Source organism: Schistocerca gregaria, chromosome 3 (assembly GCF_023897955.1).
Source record: "Schistocerca gregaria isolate iqSchGreg1 chromosome 3, iqSchGreg1.2, whole genome shotgun sequence".
Taxonomy (NCBI): Eukaryota; Metazoa; Arthropoda; class Insecta; order Orthoptera; family Acrididae; genus Schistocerca; species Schistocerca gregaria.
In genome coordinates, this window is record NC_064922.1 from 273,321,057 (window position 1) to 273,342,055 (window position 20,999).

At 43.8% G+C, this 20,999-nt stretch overlaps 1 protein-coding gene and 1 non-coding gene across 2 annotated transcripts in view; both read left to right on the forward strand.

The window, feature by feature from the left end:
* The first annotated feature begins 14,274 nt into the window (after nt 1-14,274).
* Trnat-ugu (transfer RNA threonine (anticodon UGU)) lies at nt 14,275-14,349 on the forward strand. The gene has a single exon. It is a non-coding gene; the product is annotated as a tRNA-Thr (tRNA).
* Nucleotides 14,350-16,763: 2,414 nt separating this feature from the next.
* LOC126353801 (protein THEM6-like) overlaps nt 16,764-20,999 on the forward strand; it is a 189,740-nt gene continuing 185,504 nt past the window's right edge. Inside the window, exon 1 of the mRNA XM_050002897.1 lies at nt 16,764-16,848. The gene's annotated coding sequence lies outside the window, so the exon portion shown is untranslated. The remainder of the gene's footprint in view (nt 16,849-20,999) is intronic.

Consider the following 20,999-nt stretch of genomic DNA (forward strand, 5'->3'; position numbering starts at 1 on the left):
AATAGCAGAAAGTAGCTGTGGGGTGTGGACTCTTGACCACATCGCGAACAAAGCTGCTCAATTTGACGGGGGCTGCCCAACCTATCTACAACGAACGGTGAACAGCTTGCACTCATGCAATACGTTCTAAGAGCAACGCTCGAGGAAATGCCTAACCCAAGGAACCGCAGACAACTGTCCCGCCTTGTCAATGACAGGCGGTTTGAAACCCGACAGGAAATTTTGATGTTAGCGAATTCAGTTTCCTCTCAACCAGTTTCCGAGCAAACATTGCGAAGGAAACTGCATGCAACTGATATTTGGTGTCCAGTAACTCGCATAGGCCGCTGTTCACAGCAGTACATAAATCTGCGAGTATTCAATGAACCAAACAACACAGAAACTGGACAGTATGTGGTTGGGGGCGTTTAGCGCGGACCAGCGAGTCGTCGTTTTACCTCTTTTCGCACGATGAAAAGCGTTAAGTGCACTGATGGCCCAAAGAGACGTGTAACTCGCTGTGTGTAGCGTAGAGATCAGAAACGTTACGAGTACGTATCCAATGCTGCGAGTTGGATGCTCCACGTAACAAGGCAACGCTGTTGTATCACTGCTAACGGGCTTCGTTCATTCCCGCTGTAGTTCCACGAATATGACGAGTCCTAGAACTGTGGCGCTGCGGTCTCTTTATCACGTCGACTCGTTTTCTATGGCTGAAAAACGCAGGAGTGTAACGCTACTCGTGACTTATTGTTAGCACGGAAAATGAATCCACAATCTTGCTACTGTAAAGTAGCACTTTACAAGGCAAAATGGCCGGTTGTCGGTATCAGATGGCCTTTAACAAAGCTGCACTTTGTGAGTCTGTAAAATGCAATATGCAGGGTGCTGCATTGATCGTGACCGCGCCAAATATCTCACGAAATAAGCGTCAAACGAAAAAATTACAAAGAATGAAACTTGCCTAGCTTGAAGGGGGAAACCAGATGGCGCTATGGTTGGCCCGCTAGATGGCGTTGCTATAGGTCAAACGGATATCAACTTCGTTTTTTTTTTTTTTTAATAGGAACCCACCACTTTTTATTTATTCGTGTAGTACGTAAAGAAATATGAATGTTTTAGCTGGGCCATTTTTTACGCTTTGTGATAGATGGCGCTGTAAAAGTCACAAACATATGGAAAAGTCACAAACATATGGCTCACAATTTTAGACGAACAGTTCGTAACAGGTAGGTTTTTTAAATTAAAATACAGAACGTAGGTACGTTTGAACATTTTATTCCAGTTGTTCTAATGTGATTCATGTACCTTTGTGAACTTATCATTTCTGAGAACGCATGCTGTTACAGCGTGATTACCTGTAAATACTACATTAATGCAATAAATGCTCAAAATGATGTCCGTCAAGCTCAATGCATTTGGCAATACGTGTAACGACATTCCTCTCAACAACGAGTAGTTCGCCATCCGTAATATTTGCACATGCATCGGCAATGCGCTGACGCATGTTGTCAGGCGTTGTCGGTGGATCACGATAGCAAATATCCTTCAACTTTCCCACAGAAAGAAATCCGGGGACGTCAGATCCGGTGAAACTGCGGGCCATGGTATGGTGCTTCGACGACCAATCCACCTGTCATGAAATATGCTGTTCAATACTGCTTCAACCGCACGCGAGCTATGTGCTGGACATCCATCATGTTGGAAGTACATCGCCATTCTGTCATGCAGTGAAACATCTTGTAGTAACATCGGTAGAACATTACGTAGGAAATCAGCATACATTGCACCATTTATATTGCCATCGATAAAATAGGGGCCAATTTCCTTCCTCCCATAATGCCGCTCCATACATTAACCCGCCAAGGTCGCTGATGTTCCACTTGTCGCAGCCATCGTGGATTTTCCGTTGCCCAATAGTGCATATTATGCCGGTCTACGTTACCGCTGTTGGTGATTTCCGCTTCGTCGCTAAATAGAACGCGTGCAAAAAATCTGTCATCGTCCCGTAATTTCTCTTGTGCCCAGTGGCAGAAATGTACACGACGTTCAAAGTCGTCGCCATGCAATTCCTGGTGCATAGAAATATGGTATGGGTGCAATAGATGTTGATGTATCATTCTCAACACCGACGTTTTGGGGTTCCCGATTCTCGCGCAAAATGTCTGCTACTGGTGTGCGGATTAGCCGCGACAGCAGCTAAAACACCTACTTGGGCATCATCATTTGTTGCAGGTCGTAGTTGACATTTCACACGTGGCTGAACACTTCCAGTTTCCTTAAATAACGTCACTATCCGTCGAACGGTCCGGACACTTGGATGATGTCGTCCAGGATACCGAGCAGCATACATAGCACATGCCCGTTGGGCATTTTGTTCGCAATAGCCACACATCAACATGATATAGACCTTTTCCGCAATTGGTAAACGGTCCATTTTAAGACGGGTAATGTATCACGAAGCAAATACCGTCCGCACTGACGGGATGTTACGTGATACCACGTACTTGTAGGTTTGGGACTATTACAGCGCCATCTATCACAAATCGAAAAAAGTGGTGCAACTAAAACATTCATATTTCTTTACGTACTACACGAATGTGTAATAAAAATGGGGGTTACTATTTAAAAAAAAACGAAGTTGATATCCGTTTCACCTATGGCAGTGCCATCTAGCGGGCCAACCATAGCGCCATCTGCTTTCCCACTTCAAGCTAGACGAGTTTCGTTCTTTGTAGTTTTTTCGGTTGATGCATTTTCCGTGAGATATTTGGCCCGGTCACTATCAATGGACCACCCTCTATTCCATTGCGAATGTGTTCTATCAGAGGAGAAGTGATGTTGTTGTTGTTGTTGTGGTCTTCAGTCTTGAAACTGGTTTGATGCAGCTCTTCATGCTACTCTATCCTGTGCAAGGTTCTTCATCACCCAGTACCTACTGCAACCTACATCCTTCTGAATCTGCTTAGTGTAGTCATCTCTTGGTCTCCCTCTACGATTTTTACCCTCCACACTGCCCTCCAATACTAAATTGGTGATCCCTTGATGCCTCAGAACATGTCCTACCAACCGATCCCTTATTCTGGTCAAGTTGTGCCACAAACTTCTCTTCTCCCCAATCTGATTCAATACTTCCTCATTAGTTATGTGATCTACCCATCTAATCTTCAGCATTCTTCTGTAGCACCACATTTCGAAAGCTTCTATTCTCTTCTTGTCCAAACTATTCATCGTCCATGATTCACTTCCATACATGGCTACACACCATACAAATACTTTCAGAAATGACTTCCTGACACTTAAATCTATACTCGATGTTAACCAACTTCTCTTCTTCAGAAACGCTTTCCTTGCCATTGCCAGTCTACATTTTATATCCTCTCTACTTCGACCATCGTCAGTTATCTTGCTCCCCAAATAGCAAAACTCCTTTACTACTTTAAGTGTCTCATTTCCTAATCTAATTTCCTCAGTATCACCCGACTTAATTCGACTACATTCCATCATCCTCATTTTGCTTTTGTTGCTGTTCATCTTATATACTCCTCTCAAGACACTGTCCATTCCATTCAACTGCTCTTCCAAGTCCTTTGCTGTCTCTGACAGAATTACGATGTCATCGGCGAACCTCAAACTTTTTATTTCTTCTCCATGGAATTTAATAACTACTCCGAATTTTTCTTTTGTTTCCTTTACTGCTTGCTCAATATACAGATTGAATAACATCGGGGATAGACTACAGCCCTGTCTCACTCCCTTCCAACTACTGCTTCCCTTTCATGTCCCTCGACTCTTATAACTGCCATCCGGTTTCTGTACAAATTGTGAATAGCCTTTCGCTCCCTGTATTTTACCCCTGCCACCTTCAGAATTTGAAAGATGGTATTCCAGTCAACATTGTCAAAAGCTTTCTCTAAGTCTACAAATGCTAGAAACGTAGGTTTGCCCTTCCTTAATCTTTCTTCTAAGATAAGTCGTAGGGTCAGTATTGCCTCACGTGTTCCAACATTTCTACGGAATCCAAACTGATCTTCCCCGAGGTCGGCTTCTACTAGTTTTTCCATTCGTCTGTAAAGAATTCGCGTTAGTATTTTGCAGCTGTGACTTATTAAACTAATAGTTCGGTAATTTTCACATCTGTCAACACCTGCTTTCTTTGGGATGGGAATTATTATATTCTTCTTGAAGTCTGAGGCTATTTCGCCTGTCTCATACATCATGCTCACCAGATGGTAGAGTTTTGTCAGGACTGGCTCTCCCAAGGCCGTCAGTAGTTCCAATGGAATGTTGTCTACTCCAGGGGCCTTGTTTCGACTCAGGTCTTTCAGTGCTCTGTCAAACTCTTCACGCAGTATCGTATCTCCCATTTCATGTTCATCTACATCCTCTTCCATTTCCATAATATTGTCCTTAAGTACATCGCCCTTGTATAGACCCTCTATATACTCCTTCCACCTTTCTGCTTTCCCTTCCTTGGTTAGAACTGGGTTTCCATCTGAGCTCTTAATATTCATACAAGTGGTCCTCTTTTCTCCAAAGGTCTCTTTAATTTTCCTGTAGGCAGTATCTATCTTACCCTTAGTGAGATAAGCCTCTACATCCTTACATTTGTCCTCTAGCCATCCCTGCTTAGCCATTTTGCACTTCCTGTCGATGTCATTTTTGAGACGTTTGTATTCCTTTTTGCCTGCTTCATTTACTGCATTTTTATATTTTCTCCTTTCATCAATTAAATTCAATATTTCTTCTGTTACCCAAGGATTTCTACTAGTCCTTGTCTTTTTACCTACTTGATCCTCTGCTGCCTTCACTACATCATCTTTCAAAGCTACCCATTCTTCTTCTATTGTATTTCTTTCCCCCATTCCTGTCAATTGCTTTCTTATGCTCTCCTTGAAACTCCGTACAACCTCTGGTTCTTTTAGTTTATCCAGGTCCCATCTCCTTAAATTCCCACCTTTTTGCAGTTTCTTCAGTTTTAATCTACAGGTCATAACCAACAGATTGTGGTCAGAGTCTACATCTGCCCCTGGAAATGTCTTACAATTTAAAACCTGATTCCTAAATCTCTGTCGTACCATTATATAATCTATCTGAAACCTGTCAGTATCTCCAGGCTTCTTCCATGTATACAGCCTTCTTTTATGATTCTTGAACCAAGTGTTACCTATGATTATGTTGTGCTCTGTGCAAAATTCTACCAGGCGGCTTCCTCTTTCATTTCTTTGTCCCAGTCCATATTCACCAACTACGTTTCCTTCTCTCCCTTCTCCTACTACCGCATTCCAGTCACCCATGACTATTAAATTTTCGTCACCCTTCACTATCTGAATAATTTCTTTTATTTGATCATACATCTCTTCAATTTCTTCGTCATCTGCAGAGCTAGTTGGCATATAAACTTGTACTACTATAGTAGGTGTGGGCTTCGTATCTATCTTGGCCACAATAATGCGTTCACTATGTTGTTTGTAGTAGCTTACCCGCATTCCTATTTTCCTATTCATTATTAAACCTACTCCTGCATTACCCCTATTTGATTTTGTGTTTATAACCCTGTAGTCACCTGACCAGAAGTCTTGTTCCTCCTGCCATCGAACTTCACTAATTCCCACTATATCTAACTTTAACCTATCCATTTCCCTTTTTAAATTTTCTAACCTACCTGCCCGATTAAGGGATCTGACATTCCACGCTCCGACCCGTAGAACGCCAGTTTTCTTTTTCCTGATGACATCCTCTTGAGTAGTCCCCGCCCGGAGATCCGAATGGGGGACTATTTTACCTCCGGAATATTTTACCCAAGAGGATGCCATCATCATTTAATCATACAGTAAAGCTGCATGCCCTCGGGAAAAATTACAGCTGTAGTTTCCCCTTGCTTTCAGCCGTTCGCAGTACCAGCACAGCAAGGCTGTTTTGGTTATTGCTACAAGGCCAGATCAGTCAATCATCCAGACTGTTGCCTCTGCAACTACTGAAAAGGCTGCTGCTCCTCTTCAGGAACCACACGTTTGTCTGGCCTCTCAACAGATACCCCTCCGTTGTGGTTGCACCTACGGTGCGGCTATCTGTATCGCTCAGGCACGCAAGCCTCCCCACCAACGGCAAGGTCCATGGCTCATGGGGTGGAGGAGAAGTGATATCCGAAATAATTTTCATGCTATAGTCCACACTTCAGATGAAAAACATACAAAATATGTCTAATACAAACAGAAAGGTTGTATTCTTCTTCATTCCTTCTCCATCATGAGAATGTATGTATGCTATGTCAATCGAAAACTGAGCACAGAGCAACAACATATCCCTGCGACAAAAAAGCGCGCTGTTTCTGTGTTCATTTGGTCATGACAAATCGCGTCTCTACCGTCGCTACAGACTTGGTAGCGCTTCAGAAGTGCGCATATGTCAGTGTAACTTTTAGACATTCTCTGCATGGATATTAAATAATAAAGTAAATTTTTCATCAGTCTTAGGAAAAGTTTTATCTATATAGTATGTATAAACGAAAAAATATTCATTGCTAACCGAGCAGTCGTCAAATTGGTACATAATAATCGTATGCCCAATGATTTCTTCTGTCATTTAGGTAGGTCTGACATTTTGTGACATTTCGGCGTACACTCGAGAGAGGATATAAAGCGGAAATCATGATTTTTTTAAAATAAATGAACAGTACTTTACAACTGAATAGCGGAAATTTAAATCAGGACGGTTGTGTACGTAGCGGGAATGCCGCCCGTCTGTGGTTATAACTGGGAACTCACGTACTTGTTCTCCTTTCTGAGCGAGTCAAGTCCACTTGTACGTGACAACACACTCAGGTGAGGCGAGGGCTGAGCCGGAGACTCACGAGCCGGTCTACGGCCTCATGGAGACGGCGAGCTCACAGATGACGTCACACCACTCGCTGACGGGGCCAACGAGATATACGGGCCTTGCAGCGGACTTGTGGCGTCGCACTTGTCAGCTTGTTCGCCACACTTCGTGAACGCTCGACTCCGTGCAGCGTCCACGGGAAATCAATATTTAATTGGAAAGGTGCCCACTAGGTGCCTTAATTTTGTTGTGGGCTATCGGGAACTTGTATGCATTCAATCGTGCACTCAATAATTATTAAATTTGACCGGAATTGTTACTCACTCGCACCGGACACGGCTGCTGGCACTCGTAAGCCCTGCAGTGTGCCGGCCGGGGTGGCCGAGCGGTTCTAGGCGCTACAGTCTGGAACCACGTGACCGCTACGGTCGCAGGTTCGAATCCTGCCTCGGGCATGGATGTGTGTGATATCCTTAGGTTAGTTAGGTTTAAGTCGTTCTAAGTTCTAGGGGACTGATGACCTCAGAAGTCAAGTCCCATAGTGCTCAGAACCATTTTGAATCCTGAAGTGTCACGGGCTGTGACGTACGCGTCGCGGCCTGTCTATCTCGTGGGCCTCGACTCGCTAAAGAGTTTAAAGCGAGTATACGGATCTCATTTCTGATCTCTAGTGTGGAGGGTCTCGTTTAGACCGTAGGTGGTTCTGTTATGATTTGTGGGCATTTTTCGTATCGCAGCTTGAGCCCGCTTATTCGCATTACCGTGAACAAGAACCAAGATCTTACCATCTTCGATGCCTATGCGAGACCCTTTCTACTACACCTACATGGCGAGTTTGCTGTGGTCAATCCCGTCTTTCAAGGTCATGATATTCACCAGCGACACGCATGCGTCATAGTTTGACAAACAGGCGTCCTGTCGCCCCTCGACAGGCCCGCTAAAACTCCCGAACTTAACCCCACAGGAAATATCAGGACCATTTAGAATACACAGTGAAACGTTGTAAATACACCTTTCCTCACTGACTTGAGGCAGTTTTATGAAACACATTTTTTGGAAACCTTCCTTAAAAATGCGGACGTACGTTATGAAAGATAGATGAACATCTGGATATATATCATTATACTCCTAAAGGATTCCATTTGAATTCCCTTGATAAGCTTTAAATTTTTCTTAGTTTAAAAAATACCCACAACAATTATTAAATGAACAGTGATTTTTGTACAAAGCTTCTTTCAGAATATTTTTTGCTCTCTTGAGGCAGTTCTCTTTATTTTGCGGAGGTTCCTTTTTCTGCAGCGTCCCATTTATCTACTAGTAGTTTGATTTGTCGGTTTTCATACTGACTTTTTAGTGTACAGTAGCGAGGCACTCTGAACTAAGCACAAACGATGGTGTCGCAACCGCAACTAAGCAGCGTCTGCGAAGCCTCACGTAGCAAAGGGGCACCAAGTGCGACTGAACTGTGTGGCTTTTTTTTCTCTCTTTATTGTAATTCAATTCCCCATCGGGGCGGGCTGCCAACAGCATATGCTCTGCTCTTCAGCCGACGGACAAAGAACAAAAAATAGAAGATATTTAAAAATATACGAAGGAGAAAACATGATGAACATAGATATAAAAAAGAGGGAACATCATGGAAGGCAATAGACAAAAAAAGGGGCGACTGTAAAATGGACATAAAAACCGTAAAAAAGTAGCACACACAAAAAACCATCACTGGGATAATTAAAAGAACACAAGGCACAGTATGACCGGAGAATAAAGGATCGATGTATGGCGTAGCACATAACAAACACTGACAGTGATACTAAGTACAAGGCTAGCACAAAATTAAAATCACACCTCTTGACGCACAGGAGAAACAGCACTAAACACAATACTGACGTGGCACACTGAGGATGATCAAAACGGAGGATCTGCCAGGCGCAAGGTGATGAGGGAGACCGGAAGAATGGAGGGAGGGAGGGTGGGAGGGGAAGATGGGGGAGGGAGATAGGTGGGGGGCGTGCTGAAGAGGGCCAGGCAGGGAGGGATGTGGGAAGGAAAGAGACAAGTATGGGGTGCAGGGTCTCAGGGGGGGAGGGGGAAGGAGGAAAATTCGCTCTGGGAGAAGGAGGGGAGAGGAAAAAGGGGGCCCTGGGGAGGGGAGGAAAAAGGCCAGGCTATAGTTGGAAGGAAGGGTATATGTCATGGCAAAGTTCATCAACCGCGATTGGAAGGCGCTGGAAATTGCCCTGATGGAGGAGATGGAGGGTGTGGAGGTGGAGAGAGAGAGAGGGATACAGCGATAGAGGCACGGCAACGGGCGGGGGTGGAGAGGAAGGAGGAAATCAGAGGGTGGGGGGGATCAAGCCTGCGGATAATGTAAAGGATGCGAAGATGTTGGAGGAACAGGAGGAGGTGTGGGAAGGGGATCAGATCATACAGGAGCTGTGTGGGGGAAGGAAGGCGGATACGGAGGGCAAGGCGGAGTGCATGGTGTTCGAGGATTTGGAGGGCCTTGTAAAATCGGGTGGGTGCGGAGATCCAGGCAACACTGGAATAACAGAGAATAGGACGGATGAGGGATTTGTAGGTGTGGAGGATGGTAGATGGATGCAATCCCCATGTCCGGCCAGACAGGAGTTTCAGAAGGCGGAGGCGGGAATGGGCTTTCTGCTGGACGGTCTGGAGGTGAGGGGTCCAGGTGAGGTGTCGGTCGAGGATGAGGCCAAGGTTTCTCAGGGTGGGGGTGAGCTGGATGGGATGACGATAAAGGGTGAGGTAGAAATCATGGAGACGAAAGGAGCGGATGGTGCGGCCTATGATGATTGCCTGGGTTTTGGAGGGGTTGAGATGGAGGAACCACTGGTTACACCAAGTGGTGAAATGGTTAAGGTGGGTTTGGAGGGTACGCTGTGTGGCTGCTGCCGACCATCCTATATCGTAGTGCAGAGCTGCTGAAGGTGTGGCGCAGTGCGCACACACCATTGAGTCTGCCACATACTGCACAGCTGCTATTAGGGTCCGTCGGAAACTTGCAATTCCTATGCCTACTTTGACACCTGTGGGGTGGTATTGATACGTGATACCACAAGTATGAAGTGAAGAAGGGAAAGCTGACATGTGGCAGCAGTACACAGAGGATCTATGCAGGATGGTCAAAACCAGTCTTTAAAGCTTGTAAGGGTGTTGTAGGGGAGGATGCGCTTAGAAATAACCGTCAAGAAAAAATTAGATACGTTGTGACGTTTCCGAGTTATTTAGTGTTAAAACTAGCTAATCAAGGCATTGCAAGAGCAAATTCAAACACTTTCGCGCGCTAAAACGCCGTAGTAGAAACATCTGTAGGTATGTCAGTTACGACAACTGTTAAAAAACTTATTAAGGGTTCAAATATGCTTTTTATGAAGTGATAAATTTAAGCTAGGTGAGCAAAAGATACTTCTGTTAGGTCTCAGGAAAATAAATGAAGAAGATATTTGGCGATACAGCCTCAGGCAGGTTGCTTCAGTTTGCACACACGACGACCTGATCAGTTAACTTCAGTTCTAAATACGGCGCAACGGATCGATTTTTTTTTCCTTAACACTCGTTTCTCAGCACAACACCCCCTCCGCCTTGCAACACCCTTGCAAGTCTTCAGATTGTTTATGGCCACCCAGTATAATGGAAACAAACTTGAGAACTATGTTTATAGAGTCAGAAGAGGAATTTTGTGAGAATCGGATGAGAGATGTGGTATTGCGAAAAGAATTTGACAAAGCTCTGGAGGACCTAAGTGCAAAAAGGAAGCTGCTGGAAGAGACGACATTCCTTCAGATGTATTGAGATCCTTTGGAGAGCCAGCCACGCAAAACTATTCCACTTGGTGTGCAAGACAAACGAAACACTTGAAATATCCTCGGAATTCGAGAAGAAAGTTCTGATGAACGTAGGTGCCGATACGTGTGAATACTACCAAACCACGAGTTTAATAAGTCTAGGGTGAAGAATACTAACGTCATTTACAAAAGAATGGAAAAACTGATGGGAGCTGACCCCTGGGAAGATCAGTCTGGCTTCCTCAGAAATTTGGGAACAGTCGTGGTAATACAGACAATGTAAATTATCTTACAAGGTAGGTAAAAGGAAGTCAAAACCACGTTTACAGCATTTGTAGATATAGGAGAATCTTATACAATGTCGTCTGAAATACAGGCCTTGGGATCCTGGAAGTAAAAGGGATGAAATACAGGGAGTGAAAGGTTTTCTACAACTTACACTGAAACCACACTGCAGCTCTAATAGTCCAAGGACAGGAAAGGGAAGTAGTGGTTGAGAAGGGAGTGAAACAGGGCTGTAGCCTACCCCGATGTTATTCAATCTGTACATTGAGCAAACAGTAGGAGAAGAAATTAAAATTTTAAAGTTTGCCGATCTCACATCTACATCATACACCGCAAACCACCTAGTGGTGTGCGGAAGAGGGCACTTTCGGTACCACTATCTGATCCCTCCAATCCTGTTCCACCTGCGAATAGTGCGTGGGAAGAATGATTGTCGGTAAGCCTCTGTATTGGCTCTAATTTCTCGAATTTTCTCGCGAGAGGTATGTGGGGGAAGTGATATGTTGTCTGACTTCTCCTGAAAAGCGCTGTCCCGAAATTTCAATAGTAAATCTCTTCGTGACGCACAACGCCTCTCTTGTAACGTCTGCCAATGGAGTTTTTTTAGCATCTCCGTAACGCTCTCTTGCGAGCTAAACGCTCCCGTGACGAAACGCGCCGCTATTCGTTGGATCTTCTCTATCTCCTCTATCAGTTCTACATGAAATTGATCCCAGATAGATGAACAATACTCAAGAATCGGGTGAACAAGCGCCTTATAAGCGACTTCTATCGTTGATTTCCTTAAGATTCTTCCGATGAATCAGAGTTTAGTGTCTGCTTTTCCCACTATCTGTTTTATTTGGTCATTCCACTTAAGGTCGCTCTGGATAGTTACGCCTGGATATTTTACGGCAGGCGCTGTCTCCAGCTGTTTGTGACGGCCGCTGTGACCGAGCCGTTCTAGGCGCTTCAGTCCGGATCCGCGCTGCTGCTACGCTCGCAGGTTCGAATCCTGCTCGGACATGGATGTGTGTGATGTCCTTAGGTTAGTTATGTTTAAGTAGTTCTACGTCTAGGGGACTGATGACCTCAGCAGTTAAGTCCCATAGTGCTTAGAGCCATTTGAACCATCTGAATTAAGCGGTTTGTCATCAATAGTGTAGTTCTACAGTAGTGGATTTCTTTTCCTATGCATACGCAATATGCTACATTCAGTTACGTTCAGGGTCAACTGCCAGAGTCTGCACCATTCATCAATTCTCTGCAGGTCGTTCTGCAAATTCTTACTATCTTCTGGCGTTGCTATTTTGGTATAAACAACTGCATCATCTGCGAATAGCCTTAAAGAGCATCTGACGCTTTCTACTAGACCATTTATATATATTCTGTACGGCGACGGTCCTATCACACTTCCCTGTTGTGTTCCGGATATTACCTTTACATCTGTCGATTTAGTTACGACGAAGACCGACGTGTTGAGTCCTATCTGCAAGAAAGTTTTGAATCTAATCGCAGATCTGCTCCGATACTCCGTAAGCACATATTTTTTTCAACAAATGGCAATGCGGGACGATCTCAGATGCCTTACTAAAATCAAGGAACACGGCATCAATCTGACCGCCGTTGTCCACTGCGCTGAGGATCTCATGGAGGAACAGAGCGGGCTGAGTTTCGCAGGGTCTCTGTTGGCGGAATTCAAGTTGATTTTTATAGAGGAGCTGTTCATTTTCCAATAAGCTCATAATTCTTGTGCATAAAACTTGTTCCGTAATTTTTCCACAGATTGACGTTAACGATATAGGCCTGTAATTGTGTGGATCTGTCTTACGGCGCCGGGCGATGTGACCGAGCCGTTCTCGGGGCTTCAGACTGGAACCGCGCGACCGCTACGGTCGCAGGTTCGAATCCTGCCTCGGGCATGGATGTGTGTGATGTCCTTAGGCTAGTTAGGTTTAAGTAGTTCTAAGTTCTAGGGGACTGATGACCTCAGATGTTAAGTCCCATAGTGCTCAGAGCCATTTGAACCATTTTTTTGTCTTACGCTCTTTCTTAAAAACGGGAATGACCTGCGCTTTTTTCCACTTGTTAGGTACCTTTCGTTGCTCAAGTCTGCGAGAAACGGCAAATAATTTGAACAACAGTTGATCGGGACAGGTAGTGTCTTGAAAAAAAGAGTAATAGATAAACATCAGGAGAAGTAAACAACAGTAACGCAATGTAATAGAATTAAACCAGACGATTCTCAGGGAACTAGTTTAGAAAATGAAAGATTACACATACAAGGTGCGTTAATTAGTAATGCGGCACATATTTTTCTGAAAGCAGGTTGATTTTATTGGGATTCCAATACACCGCATTATTCCCCACTCTTTTGGCTACAAAACTTTATTCCTCAACATAACCTCAGTTCAACGTCACGGCCTTACGCCACCTTACTGGGAGGGCCTTTATGCCCGCATGGTACCACTGTACTGGTCAACGTCGGGACCAGTAACCTCCCCATCATCTACGCATTGCTTCGCACGAAGTGCCTCCTTCATTGGGCTAAACATATGTAAGTCGGAAGGTGCGAGATCCGAACTATAGGGTGGATGCGGAAGAACAGTCCGGTGAAATTTTGTGAGCTCCTCTCTGAAGGCCTTGCGTTGTCCTGAAAGAAAATTTGTTTGCATTCTTGCGGCGACGAACATGCTGGAGTCCTTTCTTCAACTTCCTGAGGGTAGCGCAGTTCAGAGTCTCATCGTTGCACCCTGAGGGAGGACATCAGAATAATCCCCTCAGAGTCCCAGGAGGCCGTCATCATAATTTCACCGGCTGAGAAGGCGGCATTGAATTTTTTTCTTCGGAGGAGAGGCCGTGTGGTGCCACTCCATGTATTGCAGTTCTGTCTCCGGTCCAAACTGACGAACCTATTTTTCATCGCCTGTGACGACGTTCGACAAAAAATTGTCACGATCTGCCACGTAACGCGCAATCAATTGTTTACAAATGGTCCTTCGTCGCCCTTGTGATCTTCTGTTAGGCGGCGAGGAATCCAGCGGTTACACAGTTCTGACTTCCCCAACGGTTGGAGAGTATGTCACCACTACCAACAGATACCTCCAGTTGAACAGCGAGGTGTTTGATTGTTATTCGTCATTACCTCGAATGAGAGTGTCCGCACGTTCCAACACATTTTATATATATATATAGTTCTGGCAACACCGGCCATGACCTTCTTCTTCTGTACGGATGCACACATCTTCCCCGAACTCTTATGTGACTTGGTAAGAATGTCTTCCACGAGTAATAAGTGTGTTGGGGTGGGACACAACGAATGAAGTGTGTGGACATACAAGGTGAGAATATGGATCTCACGGGGAGCGTGCAAGGGATAAGTCCCTGCAGTCACCCTATTCTCTGTGCCCTCGGTGGCTCAGATGGATAGAGCGTCTGCCATGTAAGCAGGAGATCCCTGGTTCGAGTCCCGGTCGGGGCACACATTTTCACCTGTCCTCGTTGATATATATCAACGCCCGTTAGAAGCTGAAGGTATTAATATAATTCTAATTTCGTTCCAACACACTGGATGTCAAAGCTGTGTGCGGTTGGCCAGCACGCCGTAGATCGGACAGATCTGAACGATCTTGTTGCCATGATGACGTATATCTCGCCCAAATCAACTCACCGTAGTTTTGTTAACTGCCAGGTCTCTGTAGGCATTCTACAAGTGTCTATGAATATCTAGAATGCTCTGGTTTTTCGCCAAAAGGAACTCAGTGACAGCTCTGTGCTTGTAACTCACCTCAATTACAGACATCATTCTGAAGGCTACATATAGAGTTGCCACCTGTCAGTTCTTCATGAAACTATAGGGCCTTAAACGAGAACATCCAGCGATGTTCCACAACAAATTCCGCATTTGCTCAACTGAAACTGGCCTAGAAAAAAAGTGTTGCTTTACTTATTGAACGCCTCTCGTAGCAGATGAGTCTTTCGATTTGTGCAGTAAAACAAAGTGATGATCGAAGTAGAGAGCATACAAAATGCAGTCAGGCGGGGCAAGAATAGCGTTTCTGAAGAAGAGAAATTTATTAACATCTAAAAATATAATTTTAAGAGCTGGAAAATCTTTTCTGAAGGTATCTGTTCGCAGCGTAGCCTTGTGCAAAGCGTTCAAATGTGTGCGAATTTGTAAGGGATCATACTGCTTATGTCATCGGTCCCTAGACTTACATACTGCTTAATCTGACTAAAACTAACCTATGCTAAGAACAACACGCACACTCATCTACATCTACATCTACATGGATACTCTGCCAATCACATGTAAGTGCCTGGCAGAGAGTTCATCGAACCACCTTCACAATTCCCTATTATTCCAATCTCGTATAGTGCGCGGAAAGAATGAACACCTATATCTTTCCGTACGAGCTCTTATTTCCCTTATTTTATCGTAGTGATCGTTCCTCCTTATTTAGGTCCGTGTCAATAAAATATTTTCGCATTCGGAGGAGAAAGTTGGTGATTGGAATTTCGTGAAGAGATTCCGTCGCAACGAAACACGCCTTTCTTTTAACGATTTCCAGCCCAAATCCTGTATCATTTCTGTGACACTTCCATATTTCGCGACAATACAAAACGTGCTGCCTTTCTTTGAACTTTTTCGATGTGCTCCGACACTCCCATCTGGTAAGGATCCCACACCGCGCAGCAGTATTCTAAAAGAGGACGGACAAGCGTAGTGTAGGCAGTCTCCTTAGTAGGTCTGTTACATTTTCTAAGTGTTCTGCCAATAAAACGCAGTCCTTGGTTAGCATTCCCCACAACATTTTTTGTGTGTTCCTTCCAAGCTCTCCTGGCAGAAGTAAAGCTGTGAGGGCGGGGCGTGCGTCGTGCTTGTGTTGTTCAGTTGGTAGAGCACTTACCCGCTAAAGGCAAAGGTCCCGAGTTCGAGTCTCGGTCCGGCACACAGTTTTAATCTGCCAGGAAGTTTCATATCAGCAGACACTCTGCTGCAAAGTGAAAATCTCATTCTGGAAACATCCCCCAGGCTGTGGCTAAGCCATGTCTCCGCAATATCCTTTCTTTCAGCAGTGCTAGTTCTGCAAGGTTCGCAGGAGAGCTTCTGTAAAGTTTGGAAGGTAGGAGACGAGGTACTGGCAGAAGTAAAGCTGTGAGGACGGGGCATGAGTCGTGCTTGGGTAGCTCAGTTGGTAGAGCACTTGCCCGTGAAAGGCAAAGGTCCAGAGTTCGAGTCTCCGTCTGGCATACAGTTTTAATCTGCCAGGAAGTTTCATATCAGCGCACACTCCGCTGAAGAGTGAAAATCTCATTCTGGAATACTACTATAGTTTCTGCCTTTTCTTTTCTGTAAATCATGTCACAAGGTGATGATTTTCTAACGAGTGGAAACCGGTAATGAAATTATTTGTGCAAGCTGAGGCTAGAAAATGTAATAATATGATGAACAATGGATAAATTGTCAACTGCCAATAGCACTTATTCATATTGATTTCCGAAGCTGGAAACACAGAATTGCCGAAACCGGTACTCTACACGAATAAATGATTTTAGCGATCTTGGCTGTTGAAAATTTATCCAGTGTTCATAATATACTACAGATCACCCCCGCGCTGACTATGTCGTAAGTGTACAATAAATGATGGTTTGTGTCGGTGTAAGTAAAGAACTTTCGGCTGTCGAGACTCAAAAGTTTCCTTGCGCAAAACTGCAGATTCCACCGCAGTTTGGAATTCCCCCCCGAATGTGGCACCTGTTGTTCAGCGGGTCGGTATGGTAAGGAACCTAGGGGGAAACGGAAGACGTCAGCGGTTTTGGTAGGCGCTCGCCGGGCGCGCATGCGCAGTGCCGCCGCGCTCGCTGCCACGGCGTCGAAACATCGATTGCCGTGAGGAAGGCTTGGCTGGCATCAGTCTGTGGTGTGCAGTGCGCCGAGCCGGACGGAGACCGAGGACCGCCTGCAGCTGCGAGACAGGTCAGTCGCCGGCTGCCGGTGCCTTCCCGTACTCCGCACAGACAAACATATTTCAATCATATGTCTTTCAGGAGAACAAACTGTTGTCACGTGTTACTCGATCCCGTTATTCGATTTTCTTCGTAACAACAGCTTTATGTTAAAGAAGTAGTGTATCGATGAGGTGTGTAATAAAGACGGTCTGAAGTTGTCCTGGATATCATTGTTATATGAGCATGTGTTTGAGTGATTTATGGACAACGAAGAAATTATTTCTCTGGCAGAACTGACCTATGTTACGAATGTTCAGTCTCTAATTCTCTTTCCGTTATGCATTGTCGTGTGCATTAGAAATTTTAAATGGCATCTGAATTATATCTTGTTTTGAGAAGTTTGTTTTCAGTTGAACTATTGTTGCTACATTTTCTACTCTTCTGTTTGTAGACGAAGATGTAATCTAAGACTTTTTGAGTAAATAGTTGTCGTTTATAAATCCATTTGCTATATTTTCCTGTACTCATTAGTCGAACCGGTGTCCTGATATTTGTTGTTACGAGAGGAACCGATGCTGTTTAAGTATACGATTTATCACAGAACTAAGTTTAGCTAGACGGCAACTGTCCTTACCCGAAAGGGGATTTTTTTAAACACTCTTTTTTTCAGAAGCGACTGTGTGATAATGCAAAAATTCATTGTAAAGAACTTTGCTTTTTTAACGTGTTTCGGTGCTTTTTATTGCGTGTAGGTCATTACAAATAACTTTAATGGAGAAGTTGATTTAAGGAAGGCAGAATTTTTGAGGGTTGTTGACACGACCTTTTGTCGCTCGAAAAGTCGATATTTGAAGGTAAAATTAAGGCGGATATTCTCGTTTCCCGAATGGACGTGAACCGTCGGAGCGTGTAGAGCGGGATATGTCAGCTGTACTAGAGGTAAAGGAGTAAACGAGCATGTCAATAAAGACGTCCGTTAACGCAGCACTGCGGATTCCCGCATTGCTCAACAGCGCCGGGTATGAATCTGCTGTTGTCTCCATTTTTAACAACGATCGGTATTAGCTGTCGAATGTTTCTTACGAAGGTGGTGCACAATTTAAAGTACCATACTAGAAACCTTAGGTAAGGATGTGTAGCTGCTGAAATAAGAGATTTTCCATCTTCCGTATATTAGCTCCCTATTACGTGACTGGTATTTGTTTTTCTTGCTATTATTATTCCTAGTGACAACTTTTACAAGCCGCATTCATAGGGTTATTATTAGAATCTACCGAGCGTAATATTTATATTTTTTGTTTCCACAACAAATTACTTATCAGTGAAAGATATTAAGGCATCAGCCGGCCTGTGGCCATTGATTAAACGACTGTGTGTACTTTTGCGCACATCATCCAGAAGCTATCGTGAACGCACAGTGGGTGATGTGTGAATGCAGCCAGTTTGGCTACATAGGCCAAGACGCAAATTCTGTTTAAGGTAATACCTACTGTGGCTACGCTGGACTTGTAACTTTTTGACAGAAATTAAATTTTGTCGGTAGGCTGTATTATGATCGATACATTTTAATTTTTGCCGAAAGCTTTCAACCCTTGCCAAACCATGATTTTAAACTTCAGCAGGTTCATTGCGGCTGTGAAACTGAAAGAAGTTTGCGTTTAGTAACGCTAATAAAAAGAAAGAGAAGCTTGTAACAGTCTGAACATACGCACAGAGTGTCTATCGGAACAGATAACCAAAATGGAAGCATGAGCTCTCTATAAACTTATCTAGGACACTATACAGCCGTGTCAGCAAATTCCCACATTTTTTACACACATTCTTGCTGCGTTTAGTTGATCTCAAATATTTTCTCATAAAACTGCTGCTCATTATTAGAATCCAGTTTTCTCCACAGGTTAGTCATAGTATTAAAGACGCTCTCCTACAAAGCTAAAATAATAGAGGATTCCCCGATTACCTCGAAAAGAATGCTCTTAGCAAAAAGCAGGCATTAGTCCGGATCCTCAACTTGCTTTCTATTTGGCACATACTGAATATCATACGTCCAACAAAAAACGAGAATCTAGGATTCAGAGAAGCGAATGCTCTGTAATCCGTCAAACAGGAGCAGTGTTCAAGGTACTAGACTCGCTATCGGAAGAAGCGGTGTTCAAACCTCTGTTTCGTTAATCCATTTAGATTTTCTGCGAGTTCCCTAAATCGTTTAAGCAAATACAAAGATAGTGCCTTTGACATGCAAAAGTCCTTCATAATTCCCATTTTAGTTTCCTGAGCGTATGTGTAATACCCTACTCTTGGTTATAGTGGACAGTAAAAAATTGGTAGCATGGCGCTGAGTTCATCCATTCTTTCCCGCCCATTCATCTTCCGTTCAATGGATGCGTTTGCTCGATCAGATACGTTTGCGATAGGATGCTTCTGATAGCGCATATCTTTAACGTTAAATGACGCTACTTTAATCTGCTGCATACCTCGTAAATCTTTGATTTAATGTGGAATTCACTCGACTCAGTATCGCTTGCCCGTCCGGACGGGCATTCAGGTATGTTTCCAGTCGTTAAGTAAAATTAGTCATTGCGTTCTGGTTGGAAATGCATTGAGAAAGACTATTTTCACTGAACAGGGCAATGTCGCTTTTCCGAATTGTTTACGCTTCGCTTAAACTTTAGTCTCATATTGATATTAACCTCATCATTTTAGATGTTCTATAGAAAGTTTTGGTCTTCGGTAAAGTAAAAAAATCTGTACTCCGTAAGTCAACTCAGTGCGTGGCGGAGGGTACTTCGGGTATTGCTATGTTCCCTTCTGTTCCATCCGGTCACACGTAAAGCAGTTTGATGTTCAAATTGAAGGCACGAGAAAAATTATATTCTCAATTAACAAAATTATACACGAGTATTAGTGCCATATCTCAGTTTGTTCGTTACATATTCACAAATCGGTGGTATAGAAATAAGAAACCAGTATTGAAAACCGAACAAAACATCAGCCATGCCAGATTAGATTTTAAATTGAATATATTCTGGAATTAGTCCTTCTTACCACATTCTTAACGATCAGTCACGCAGTAAACAGGTTCCCGTTAGTTGAAGTCCTCACATAACTTCTGTTCATAAAACTATAAGATGTGAAAGAACACAAGACCATCACTTCAAACATCACTAATTTATGTATGTTACAGGGTACTAGAGCACATTCTGTGCCCTCGAATAGAGTTTAAAGGGAAAAAGAAATCTCTCTGAGAACCATCAAGGGTTCAGGAAAAGTGATTGTGTGAGGATTTAACATCCTGAAAACGGCACATGTAAGTGAAGAGGTAGATTGTCTTTCTTGATTTGACAAAGGCGTTAGAGCCTGTAATGTATTGTTGATAGACAAGAACGGTACGACGATCATATGGAGTCTCCTTACATGTGGAACTGATTCTGAGAATCTTCGGCTGATGGAAACAATTATACTGGGCGCTGAATGTCCAATGAAAACTAAAGTAACTGGGTTTACCCAAATGAAATTTAGGCCCCATAACGTTCTTGAGACAAAAGTTCAGATGCTGTCAGTAGCATACTGATTGCTCACTCGTGTTGCTGTTATCTGCACTAGATGTTCTACGGAAACGCTGAATAGTTTGTAATGACAACTCTAAACTTCGAAAAGTGAAAGATTGCTACAGCAAAGCGCCAGGCCAGCAGTAGCTTTCCCGAACCTATAAAATTTACTTTGGAGGGTAATAGTAAAACACGATATGAAAGTGGGACGAACGTGTAAAATTAGTAGGGAAGACAAATGGGACGCATTTGTTAAGACAGTTTGCCATTCGCCAGTGAGCACGCTACATGTTTCGGAAGTTATCTTCGACCTTACGGGTGTAATCGCACCCGATGAATTTAGCGTGTACGCACACTCGCACACGCACAACACAAGCCAAGCTCGCGCCCGACCGCGCACCCTTTAAGAAAGAAGATACTCCCGGAAACATCCGCTGAATGTATGACATAAAGAAAAGTTCGAACGTTTTATTTCTGTTTATACAAGTTGCCAGTGTCACAATTCCATGTACAGAGATGGACTAGCGTGTCTCGCTTTTGTATTTGTGGAGACCATTTCTGCACTTGCGGCTCATAGTGACAAGTCCCCTTAATATGGATTTACAGTTTGCGAATTCCAAGAAAAAATATC